Source organism: Protopterus annectens, chromosome 2.part1 (genome assembly GCF_019279795.1).
Source record: "Protopterus annectens isolate FY-2018-M chromosome 2.part1, PAN1.0, whole genome shotgun sequence".
In the NCBI taxonomy this organism is placed as follows: Eukaryota; Metazoa; Chordata; order Ceratodontiformes; family Protopteridae; genus Protopterus; species Protopterus annectens.
Window position 1 is genome coordinate 559,314,101 of NC_056729.1, and position 13,567 is coordinate 559,327,667.

Consider the following 13,567-nt stretch of genomic DNA (forward strand, 5'->3'; position numbering starts at 1 on the left):
GAACAACACAAATACTCGCAAATAAAAAATTAGTCGCACATGGTTTCATATCCCTTAGATTACAGGGCACTTTACTTGGTACTACTGTATGAATGTAGTCACTAAGCAACAAAGAGGTAATAGTAGATGTTTTATTAGAAAGTGATATATCACTGTATTCTGGACGACTACTTGATCATTCTTGTTGAACTTACTTGCCTAATTTCGTGTCGAACCAAAGCAAAATGGTTCATTTCACTATCAGAATTCAAAATGATACAATAACAAACAAAACTAAAATCAAAAATATTTTGTGGAAAAGAACATACAATAATGAAAAACACTAACATATGTTGTAAGCACAACAATCTACAAATCTAACATAAGACAAGTTCAAGTTCATCACTAGATATAGGCGACAGTGCTGCACCACAGATATATGCCATTTATGAAGCATGACAAAAAAGACATCTGAATAAAAACAAATCCAGAAGTGTAGGAAGAGGCACTTATGGAAACAAAGAGCTAGAAAAAATAATAGTTGTGTAAGAACTTACCATAACCTTAGATGTCCTTCTCTTCCATGTTGCAGTATTCATAACAGTATGGAGGTTGCTGCCTGCAGTGCCGACATCCAACCAGTATACCAAAGTCTTACTTCAGGAGGCTACATGTGACGTCCTGCGCCAGGGCCATAAACCGATGTAGGGTATAAAAAGTGATGTCTGCACGTATCCTCCTCAGAATGGAGTGCCACATACACTAGTACTCCTGGAAGTTTAAGGAGGGTCCAAGTTGGTAGACCCTAGAGATTCACATGTAGACTAGAATAAGGGTACTTGTTAGGCTGTGATCAGTGGAGATGCTAAAAAGAAAGATGCCAATATGCCTACAGGCCAGAAAGGTATAATAGGTAGGTGGGCCAGAGGGGGCACGTAGGCATGGACTGAATACTGCAACATGGAAGAGAAGGACATCTAAGGTTATGGTAAGTTCTTACCCAACTATTCTATGCCCTTCTATTCACATGTTGCAGTATTCAAAACAGTAGGAAGAGTGACAAAGCTTTTAGGTATGATTCTGGGAGGAAGATTGGGGTCCTTGGACAATGAGAACCTAAAGGATAGACCTGGCGTACCCAGCTCTAGCCCTGGAGGCTAAGTCCAGTTTGTAATGTTTGGTAAAGGTATGCAATGATAAAGGTGTGTCAGCTTCTAGGATTGAGGCATAATCAACCCCCTTGAAAAAGGCAGCTGAGAAAGCAGCTGCCCTGGCAGTGTGATTTGACCTGGCCCTGTAAGATTTTACCATGGGCAGAATAATATATTCCAATGGATTTAGAGATCCATGAGGAAATAGTTTGTTTGGTGACTGCCTTCCCTAGAGCTCTAGGATGGAAGGAGATGAAAAGCTGATCAAATTTTCTAATAACTTTGGTTTTGTTTAAATAATACCTCAGTTGTCTGTGTACATCTAGAGAATGCAGGGTACTCTCTGAGGCATTTTGGGGATTAAGGTAGAAAACAGGCAGGTTAATGGTTTGGTTTAATGACAGTTCATTAACCACCTTAGGCATGAAAGAAGGATTAGTCCTGAGGGCAACTCTATCCTTGTGGAAAATGAGGTAAGGAGGGATGGCCATAAGGGCTTTTATCTCTGATACCCTCCTGGCAGAGGTCAGGGCCACTAGTAGTACTGTTTTAAGGGTGCACAGTTTTAGGGTTACTGAATGTGCTGGTTCAAAAGGTGGCAGGGTGAGTTTTTCCAGGACAAAATTCAGGTCCCAAGGAGGAGGGCTAGGCCTTCTGGGGGGGTCTGTTAAGAAGAACCCCTTTGAGGAACAGCTTGACCTCTAATCTGGAAGCCAGCGGTGGTAACATGGGCAGACCAGCAGAGATGGCAGATAAATGGACTTTAACTGATGAGTAAGTTAGTCCTGCGTGAAGGACCTCACACAAATAGGAGAGGACCAAAGGACAGGAATAGTGATAGGGTCCTGTTTTTTCCTCAGACACCACCTGGAGAATCTTTTCCATTTAGAGGTATAATTTCTCCTGGTGCTAGGTTTCCTGGTCTTCTGCAGGACATTGAGTACATCCTCTGTGTACAGGTGTCTGAAGAAGATTGGAACCATACCACCCATAAGGTCAGTTTCAAGTTGTTCACTTGAGGGTGTAATAGGGACCCCTGTTCTGTGTCAGTAAGTCTATTCAGTGGGGTAAACCTGTGGTGATTGCCCTTGGCTAGTAGTATAGAAGGGGAAACCAGTGCCGTCTTGGCCAGTAGGGGGTCACCAATGGGATTTTTGGTTTGTCCTTTTTATTTTGAGGACAACTTTCTGAATCAAAGTGAAGGGTGGAAAGCATAGAGAAAAATTCCCCCCAGTGAAAGGAGAAGGTGTCCACCTTCCAGGCTTGTGGATGTGGGGCCCTTGTGCAAAATATAGGCAACTGTTTGTTCTGGGAGGAGGCAAACAGATCGAGTTGTGGAATATCCCACCTGTGAACGAGATCTAGGAATACCTCTCTGTGAATTATCCATTCATGAGAGGGAGCTGAAGTTCTGCTTAGGGAGTCTGCCATGACATTCTCTGTCAAGGGAATGTACACTGCTGCTAGATGGATGTTTAGAGTCATTGCTTGAGTCCAGATTTGGCTGTCTAATCTACAAAGGGGGTAGGATCTTGTCCCCCCTGTTTGTTTATGTACCATATGACAGTCATATTGCCTGTGATCACCCTGAAAGTTCCTGGGAGTAGGGCAGTTTTGAAAGTCTGTAGGGCTAAATGAGTGCCCTCATTTTTGATACTGATGTGGTCCTTTATTCTTAGTGTGTACCATTTTCTCTATACAGTGATCTGTTTCTGGTTGTGCTACAGTACTGCACCCTAGCCCAGGTCTGATGTGTCTGTGGTGAGTTCTAGCAGGTGGGCATGTACTTGTAGTGGGACACCCTGGTTGTGATGGATGGCAGAGATCCACCACTGGAGTTCTGTCTTTAGACACTGGAGTAGTGGGAAAGGAGTGTCCAGGGGATGTGAGTGTTACTCCATAAGCTCTTCAAGATCCACTGGATTTTTCTCATGTGGAGTCTTGCTAGGGGCAACATGGGTATTAGGGATGCCATGTGTCCGAGCATTCTTAGGAATTCCCGTGCTAGCAATGAAGTAAGGTTGATAAGTCTGTTGAGGTAAATGCCCAGATGCAGGATTCTTTGTTCTAGGATAAAGGCATTCATTAGGCCTGTTCTGATTCTGCATCCCAAGAAAACTAATTCTTGTGTGTCTTGCAGATGAGACTTTTCCTTGTTTATAGTGAACCCCAATTGTGTTAGGGTGTTGAGCCTTAGGTGCTCTTGGAGGACTTGGCGGTTTTGATGGAAGTACAATAAGGTCATCTAGGTATGGGTATATCTGTATACCCTGTTTTCTGCAGTGAGCAATAAAGGATGCTAGACACTTTGTGAGCACTCGAGGGGCTGTGGAGAGCCCAAAGGGCAAGACAGAGAATTGAAAATGCCAGGAACCTATTGAAAGCGGAGAAATTCTCCTGTAATCTGGGTGAATGGGTATGCGGAGGTAGGCATCCTTCAAATCCAGGGCCACCATGTAGGCCTGAGTGGGAATGAGTGGAAGAAGCAAAGGTAAGGTGAATATTTTGAAGCTGGGTACCTTGAGAAACAGGTTTAGGAAAGAAAGAGACAGAAATGGTCTCCATGGACCGTCTTTCCTTGGTACCAAAAACATTCCTGAGTAAAATCATTTGTTTCTTTGGGTGGGTGTTATTTGTTCTATGGCTAGTAGTTGTTGAATGATAGTGGGGAAGAGGTGGACTTGGTTTGCTGGAGGTTGAGGAATTCCCTGGAAGGAGGGTAGCATCCAACAAGTCATAAAGTAACCCCTCTGAATGATGGAAAGTACCCATCTTTCTGTTGTAATCTTCCGTCAGGAGGGTAGGAGAGGGTGAGGCAAAGGGACAGTGGGGTGTTTTGATTTAGTAATGGTAAGTCACAGCAGAGGTTGCCTGGTTTGATCAGACTAGCTCCGAAAGGGAGTAGTGGAAGGGGTGGAGGGAAACTTGGGGACGGAGATTTTCCACTGTTGCCTGCGTCCCTTTGTCTGATAAGCTGTGTTGGAGGATTGCCTCCTGACAAAGTAAGTTTTCTGAGGATAGTTTCTGTGCTATCTGGGTATGGGAGATACCAGCAAGCATTTTAAGTTTTGTAGTTCTTTTCCATTCTCTTGAACTCTTGAAGGGATTTAAGAAGTTCAGCTGAGGCCTGGCCAAATAGGGCTTTATTGTCCAGGGGGGCATCAAGCAGTTTTGTTTGTACATCTAAGGGCAGTGGCTGAAGTCTCAATCAGGAGCATCGCCTTAGTACTGAGCCAGATGTAGCAGATTTGGATGATGCTTCCACAGCATCATAACTGCACTTGATGGAGTGCCTAGTTACTTGGGATGCTGTGGAGAATAGGTTGTTAAGCTGAGTTTTTATATTGGAATCAGGGGCCTCTGAGAATAGGGTGGAAGCCTTAGCAATTGTGTCCAGGACATACCTAGCCATGTGGGTTTGGTAGTTCAAGGCTCTTCTAGCAAGAGTAGAGGAGGTATACACCTTTTTCCTAGTCTGTCCATAAATTTACTGTCTATCAGTAGGATAGAGGGCAGAAGGTACTTGCCTAAATGTCTTGTCTGCAGAGACTTCAATAACAGCAGGGTCTGCTGGTGGGTTTCTAAAAAAAAAAAAATGGGAAGTCCTGTGGGACCTTATAAAAACGGTCAGGATGTTTTGATGCTGGTGGTTGCGAATCTGGTGTCTGAGAGGCAGCTAAGAATGCATCCTGGAAGGCAGGAAACAAAGGGGGCACAGCTGAAGGGGATGGCTGTTCCATTTACAGAAAGTCAAAATATCTTTTCTTACTGACTGAGACCTCTGAGGCCTGCCATTTAAAATGCTCCCTTATAAGGGGGATGGTATCACCAAAGGTGAATTCTTCCCCAGGGGACTCTGGGGTAATGGGATCCTCTTCCTCTGGGGTAATAAATTCTTTGGGTGAAGCAATTTGAGATTCATAAGTCACAGAATCCTCATCTGAGGAAAGATCTTCCACTGATACAAGTAAAGGGGGCCCTGTAGGAGAAACAGTTGGTTGCTGTCAAGTCTGTAGGGCCTGGAATGCCTTAAACAAGCTTTGAGAGAAAACTTCCCAACCTAGGACAGGTTGTGTTTCTGTGCGTCTTACTTTTTGTTTTCTCTTCATTGGGGTAGACAGCAAGTAAAGAGAGGGAGCCAACTTCTGGGTGGATGGAAAAACGTGAGCAGGACTCTCCGACTGAATGAGTCGTGGTTTCCCTCCACCATCAGGATCTGATGGCTGAATTGCCTCAGCAGACATACTCAAGGTTTCCGCCAGTCCAGCTTCCATCATGGTTCCTGGGCCTAGTAAGGAAACAGAGGTCCGAAAAGATCCCGGGCTTTCATCAATCTCAAGAATCTTCCTTGACGCCTGAGGCGCAGCATGGGAATCAGGCCTGGTTCTCTTGGCCTCTTTCCTCGGTGGCTCTTCAGATGGCCCTGCCCCTCCCTCCATACCGAACACGAGACGTCGGAGCATCTGATTTTCTAAGTAAAGTTTACGCGTGGCCAGACAGCTGCAAAGGGTTTTTGGAATGAATGATTTGCAAATAGGGCAGGACGTATGGTCCTAGGCCTCGCCTAAACAGAATACGCACTTATCATGTGAGTCCTTGTGAGGAATTAGTCTCCCACAAGCACACTTCCCCTTTCTAGTGGAGATGTATGTATTTGCAAAAAAAACAAAACAAAAGGAAACAATGAAAACATCACAGGGTACTTATCTGTAGTGGTCGTCTGAGTTAGCGATCTGCTTTCCGAACTGGCAAACTGGAGTCCGACGTTCACTGCGGCACAAAAATTCTGAAGAGGGTATGTGCAGACAACACTTTTATACCCTACGTCGGTTTATGGCCCATGCGCAGGACATCACGCATACCCTCCTGAAGCAAGACTTTGGTATAATGGCCGGATGTCAGCACTGCAGGCAGCAACCTCCCTACTGTTATGAATACTGCAACATGTGAATAGGAGCACATCTTACAAGTGGACATCTGAAATGCTAAATGAAATTTGAAGTCTGTTCACCTCAGGGCTTTAAAGAAGAGTCTGAAGTTTGGCAATGTCTTGAGCACTTTTTTAAAATACAAAGTAACAATGTTAAGTATGGAGATGAAAATATTTTTATTTTAATTTAACTTGGTAAATAAACTTGGATTTCTTGGCCCCCTTTCGGGCAATAACTGGCCCACAGGTGCAATAAAATGCTACATAAATTTACACGTACATATTTTGGCCAACCAACTGGTATGTGTCTAGAGAAGGGAGGAAAGTACAGTGCCCAGAGAAAACCTACTCAGACACAGGAAAAACATGCAAACCCCATACATACAGCAGATGTACATGAATGAAACCCTGACACTTAACATGCAATATATATATATTTAACATAACAGATAAGTGTGGTCATCTACAGTCGATTATTGTTGGGATTTTTTATTTAGCAATTTATTTTATTTATTTTATCTTACTTTACATTTGGTTACGGGGAAAGTCCGATTGGACACAAGTCCTTTTTCAGCAGAGGCCAAGGGAGAAATGTTCCACATATAACAAAGATTAATAAAGTACAATTTCACAGGTACAGAAACATGACACTTTACATTTTACATCAAATCCAATTATGATAATACTTTAAAGTGACAACATATATGATTAAGATTAAATAAGATACACTACACAGGCAGAAGGATGAAATACCCTAAGCAATACAGCTAAAGAACATCTAGTAAGAAATTGTATTTTAGTAAAATAAAATATAAAGTTTATACTTAGAATAAGGATTAATTTTTGAAAAGAAGAAGGTATGAAAGAGACTTGCAAGTTGAAAAGAGGTTTACTGCCTGACAGTAAGGTAGGGGGAGTTACCCTGCGTAAGCAAGGGCAATATGGAGGTAGACTAGCCTGGGGAGTCACAGTTATAAATCCACTTACCTTGTAGTTGTGTTTTTAGAGATTTTTAAAACTGGGTTAAGGATGTAGTGGCAGCTGTATTAGTGTGCAGAATGTTCAATTTTTAGCTATAAAATTAAAAGAGAGGAAAAGCTCCACCAAAGTTGTTGGCTTTAGTGACTTGGAGAGGTTTGTTATTGGAGTGTAGGACCCTATTACTGGAGTAAGGATGTATTAGGTTTTGTAATGCTGGGGTTTTCTCGGGGTGATAACATATTTTATGGGTTAGTATAAGCTGGCTGTAGAAGAGAAGATGGCGAAGTTCAAGCCAGCTGAATTGTTTTAGGACTGAGCAGTGATTGTGACTGCAATGACAATCTCAGTAAAATTCCTGCACTCTTGAGGAAGCTCTTGATTTCCAGCATTCATGGCTGAACATTTTAACACCATATCCTTCAAGGTAGGGTAGGCTCAGTCCTGACTTTCTCTGGTTTTACCCATATAGCTAAGCAAACACACCTACAGGACATAAAAACAGAATAAGATATATATTTTCCGATTTCAGGAAGAGCCATCCACAAGGCCAAAGAGAGGAACAATCTACAAAAAAGAACAATGATAGTGTATAACCATCTACTGCAGTGGGCTCCTCTCCTATAACAACTAATAAATACCTTCTATATCTTCTAAGCGGAGGGTGCATTGCAGTAGATCACTGTTGGAAAGCATCCCAAGTAATACTCAAACAAATCCTCCAGGGTGTCAGGGCAAACAGAAAGCAAAAAGGCAGATAGCTGTGTCCAAGTTTTACTTATTGGCACATCACTTTTTCAGTCATGACCCAGAAAAAGAGGCAGAACAATATATACAACGCAAAGCATGCACAAAATCTGTAATATGTTTTTTAATGTTTACCATTTGAAATGTCAGGACCTACTAGGGCAAGTCCCAAAAAATGGATAGTGAATGGTCAAAAAAATGGACTTACATATACTAAGTCCAATATGGACATTTCTTGGAATATTTCGTTTTCTCTGAAGTATGGAGATCTTGGAGCTAGTATACATAAGTTAGTGGGGTAAGAAGGACTTGACCCCTACATCAGGGGTTGCAAAGGAGCTTTCCACACCAGCAAAAAAGAAGTTTAAAGTAGAAGAGCAATGGTCGGGATTTGCTCTTCTCCTGCATTTCCAATCTTTTTTTTATTTGATATGTAGGCACTTGACATTTCAAGTAACGCATTTCAGTAGGGAACCATTTTTAATAATTAATACAATGATAAGCTACTGCAGGAACAGGAAGACTATATACATCAGACAAGAAATTCTGTCTGATTTTCAAGACAAAAGTGGAATCCTCTCAATGTTCTCTATATATCTTTAGAAACATAGACACTATTATTTTTATTTATTTCTTTGCTCCACATAGACTCTCTTGTATGCTTCTTTCTTCTTCTTTGTGCTGTTGGTGTTATTCTCATTCAGTGATAGGTTTTATTCTTATTTACGTTTGTTTACCAGGGTAGCGCACTGATCAACTGACCATTTTCAGACACAGCTCAGGTGAAATAATTCATAAATGGTACAGGAAATATGGGTTAGAAAGTTCCACAAACATTGCCTTATTTACAAAGTTGTCCAAGTCATTATAATGTTAGGAAAGGCTGGTATGGGGAAATATCAAAAGTAAAGGTTCAGAGACAAGTTTTCAACATCTCGGAAACATCAGCAGCTTCCTTGTATAGTTCCCGAACTTCAAAATGTTAAAATATAATAAAAACCGTTTTGGCTAAAAGAAGCTAAAATCAATAGGGCTTGGAAGGAATAGAAAAAAACCTGCTGGCTAAGAAGGGAAAAGTAAATAGAAAATTGATAAAAAGAAGTTTAAAAACATGAAAGTGCTCTGCATATTGTTCAGAGCTACAAAGGATTAGCAAACTACTGCACAGATGGTTACAGTGTAAGATAATACTAAACTGGACAGAATTTACAAGGAAACTGACAAAATGAACACAAAAAATAGAAGACTATACAATGTTCAACAATAACTGATTAAAAGAAACTAAATTTGTTTTAACTATGCATTCAACCATATTATAAATGATCTCCACAAGAGTTTCTGAGCTGGTTATGTAGAAATGGAAAATCTACAAGAAGAAATACACTAAAGACTACTAAAGTCTGGAATGCAGACTACATAATGAGAACCTTAGATTTATGCGGATCATAGAGAAGCCTCAACACAATGACTGCTTCTAATTCATAAAATGCAGTGTTGTTGCTAAGATTAACTTTCCCCATGATTAAATTTTCATAAAGCATGCACATGGAGTTTATTTCCCTGGAGCTGCAAATAAAATATTTATGAGGCATATTTAAAAAAAAAAAATCTTTCAGCCATATCAACAAAACAAACTTGCTTCTTCTAAACTATGGCAAAAAGAGAAGCATCTCACAATGGCAAAAAATATAGTCTATGTCAACGAAGACTACCCTGTAATAACCAGAAAAAGGAGAAATGATTTTGCTCTGCAATTAGGTTATACAGAAAAAGTAAATACAAATTCAAGTTACTCTACCCTGCTTTCCTTAAGGTCATGCACTCTGAAGAAGAAAAACATCCATAGATGCACTGGCAGCATTGGAATCTATACCTACTTCCTCAATAACTGAAATGGACTCAACTGAATCTACAACAAGTAATGCACAGAAAGCTACTGCAATTAAAAAAAATGGCACCTTCATCATGCAATGATCCTAAACTAGCAAAACCCTTTTTTGTTTAACTGACAAATGGATCACAGGAAAAAAGATGCAATAATTTTTGTTAAAAAAGTTATTGAAGCTTACAAAAGAATGGGATCATTTACAGAAAGTGAGGGGCACTGACATTATCAAAGCCAGGATGGAACCTAAAAGCTATCTGCGAGTAAGGTGCAGGCATTGTGCTAAGTCAATGTTCAAGGAAACTGGGTGCGCACCAGTTTTGGTAGTCATGTAACTCCCCTTAGAAGACTTATTTTTTTTTTTTTGTGCAGAACCATTGTGGACAAACGTTCTCTTTCAACACACAAAATGTACTGCAAAACTTAATTATCAGCTCAGTGATTGAAGGATTATACCTATATATTTATTTTGTTTTCAATTTAAATTCAAGGGTAAGAAGAACACTTACTGACTAAAAGTATAAAAAATTGTGAACATTAAAATAAATTAACAACCATGAAACTGTTGTCATTTTAAATATTTTTGTTATCATCTGATACAGCTTTAAGCTTATGGATGAAGGGGATAGGGCTGGCACAAGTAAACATTGGAATGACTGACCAGCTGAGGAGGAACACCCCTTATGCCATTAAAAATCCAAGAAACCTCTCAGTGGGCCAGATGTGCACATTTAGACGTCTCCAAACAAAAATACACAACAAACACTGCAGCTATCAGGAGTGATAGCTTAAAGGGGGCATGATTACACACGTAAATATTGCAAGAGGGTACTAAAGATTTGTAAAACAAATCTTGGTTTTAACAACAAACTATTTTTTTGTTGATTTTCTGAAGTAGAGGGGGACATTTGCATTTTGTGCTTCATGGAAATTATATTTATTCATATAATTCTGCAAGAATATAACCAAAGTAGTATGTATACTGGTTATAAAAGTTAAATAATAACTGCCTGGTCAATTATCAGTCAGAAAGAAAGTTCCTTAAAATTGTCTTTCAGGAAAGTATTCGTAGGAATGTATGTAACATTAGAAAATATACTCACCATATCTATGAAGACTGGTATATGGAATGTGGAACCTTAAATTTAGAAATTTCTACTTATGATTCTAAGTAACTGAAGTATGTTGCTGCACAGACTTGGCTGTGACTATAACAGTAAATGTCATCACAACTAATGATAAATGTAGTATAAGAAAAATGCACACTGAATGAAAAAGCCAGTAGAAATACATATTTAGGACATTTAAAGAGAAACACACCACAAAACAGAAAAAATACACATTTTCAGTATATATTTAACTTTCTTGCATTACTAGTGGTTATTACTCTTTTCTAATATGTTATAGTCTAAAATGGTCTTAAAGGGGCTGCCATGCTGCATGATTTTGTTTTACAGTCAAGACTTTCTCCTCCCTAATGTCATTTTACAGGAACAGACAGAAAACCTTATGATGACAGAATCATTTACTAGGGTTGTCTCTCTCCATCAGCTTAAAACAGCATTGAGTTCCATCTTTTGAATGTCAGCAACAATCAATATTGTTTATTACTTTGCTTCTTTTGACTTTAATGGCCACCTCTGAAACAGCATTTTAAGGAATGTTTGAATGACAGGACTGAAAGCGTAGCTGAGTTAGTTGTTCTTTTCAAAGTATTTCAGAGTTCACATGTGAGAAATCTGATCACTGTGATTAACAGGTGTTACTTGGGCAGAGCTGCCTTGTGTCACAAAGGTTTTAGTACTGTAGCTTGAATTAAAGACTTTGATGTTACTCTCTTCTCCACCTCCCCAACCCACTGAACTGCATTTAATGCAAAAATTCTATAACAAAACACCAAATGTAAATGTGCATTTTTTTTTACAGAAAATACAGAGTAAAAATAAGCAAAATCAAATACTGAGAGAAAATCAGGAGAGCAAGATGAAAATACTTTATTTTTTCAGCCCCTCTGGAGGCATAAGAGGGATAAAGCCCTGCCTATCTGGCCCAGTCAACCCGGGTCTGATTAGTGGCTTGGGTGACTGAGGATCAGCAGGGAAGAATGGGTGTGTCCATCCCGGGTGGGAAGGCATTCATTAATGATACTCCTTTAGGGGAGGTGTGATCTAAAGGGGAAATGCCCTAGGATGTAAACAATGAGTGTGGGAAATAGAGCAGGGAGTGGGTAAGACTATAAAATAGCCCCCAGGTTGGATGCAAAGAGAGTAGCATCCGCAAGGCATCCACAGGATTCAAGACTGGTCCCCAGCAATACTGGTGCAAGTCAGGGAGGCAGGAGATACGCTGATAGACCTGGAATGAATGCTGGGCATTGAGAGCTGGCCCAGTTAAATTATATCTTGATGGGAATCAAAAAAATATTTAAAAATGAAAAAAAATAGAAGTTATGTCCTTACCATAACGTTCCATGTGGAGTGTTCATCTCGCCTTTGTTCTTACACCTGGGTTCGGAGCCGATCCTCGGCTCCGTGTCGGCCGCTTGCAAGCTCTGCATCGAGAAGAAGCTCGAGACAACCTAATACCCACAATCCCCCTCTGCCTTTACCTCAGATCTAGTTTGCAAGCAAACCAGCAGTCAGAGAGAGAACACACTCATGCCAAAAATTTTACATAGAAGCAAGAACACTTATATCTATATATATATATACACATGTACATCATATATACAACAACTGCGAATGCAGAAGCAGAATAACCCAGACCAGGCACCAAACTGAACGTTCTTCCTGAGGGTGGGAGGGTGGGAATGTAAGAACAAAGGCGAGATGAACACTCCACATGGAACGTTATGGTAAGGACATAACTTCTATATGTGAGAGTGTTCGATCTCGCCGTTTGTTCTTACACCTGGGTAGCGTCCCTAGCTCCATGTTCCTGAGGAACTCACGGAAGGACGTTCTTGAGCACAGTGGAACCAAAGGTTGCCCTGTCCCTAGAAACCCTGTCTACTTTGTAATGAGAGATGAATGTATGTGGTTTAGACCAAGTAGCAGCTGCACAAATAGTGTCTAATGGTAGGCGAGCTGCATGAGCCAGGGATGTAGACACTGATCTTGTAGAATGTCCTTTGGGTTTGACAGATAAAGTTTGATTAGAAGAATCATAAACATAGACAATACAATCAGTTAACCATTTGGAAAGAGTTCGTTTAGTAACCGCTACACCTTTCCTGCTATCAGCAAAGGCTACAAAAAGTTGATCAGATTTCCTGTGATCCTTTGCTCTATCCAAGTAAAATCTAAGTTGTCTATGGACATCCAACTTGTGTAACATATACTCCAATTTATTGGAGTGATTCTTGAAAAAGGTGGGTAATTCAATGGATTGATTAATGTTATTAATAGAGCAAACTTTGGGGAGAAAGGATGGATTAGTGCGAAGAGATACTCTGTCAGAGTGAAAGATCAAATAAGGGTGTTTAATGGAAAGAGCCTGAAGCTCAGATACTCGCCTAGCGGATGTAATGGCTACCAAGAAGAGGGTCTTCCATGACAAATACTTCAATGGACAAGAGGAAGCTGGTTCAAATGGGGGTAACATCAATTTAGATAATAAAAGGTTTAGATTCCAAGGCGATGTAGATCTAACTGGTGGTCTAATATGGAAAGACCCTTTTAAAAAGGCCTTACAAAGTCTGTGGGCCATAACAGGAGCCCCACATTCTTCCACATGAAAGTTGGAGATGGCAGCCAATTGCACTCTTAAAGTGGCAGGAGAAGCTCCTTGGTGGAACAATTCTGTTAAAAACTCCAAGATTTTGTTTAAAGGAGCTATGACAGGATCCAATTGCTGTGTATTTGCCCAGAATACAAAACGCTTCCATTTACTAGTGTA

General features: G+C 40.4%; 1 protein-coding gene across 1 annotated transcript in view; it reads right to left on the bottom strand.

Annotated features, from left to right (window-relative positions):
• Window positions 1–13,567, bottom strand: part of POLR1A (RNA polymerase I subunit A) — a 2,269,619-nt gene that overhangs the window by 1,237,289 nt on the left and 1,018,763 nt on the right. The window lies entirely within an intron of this gene.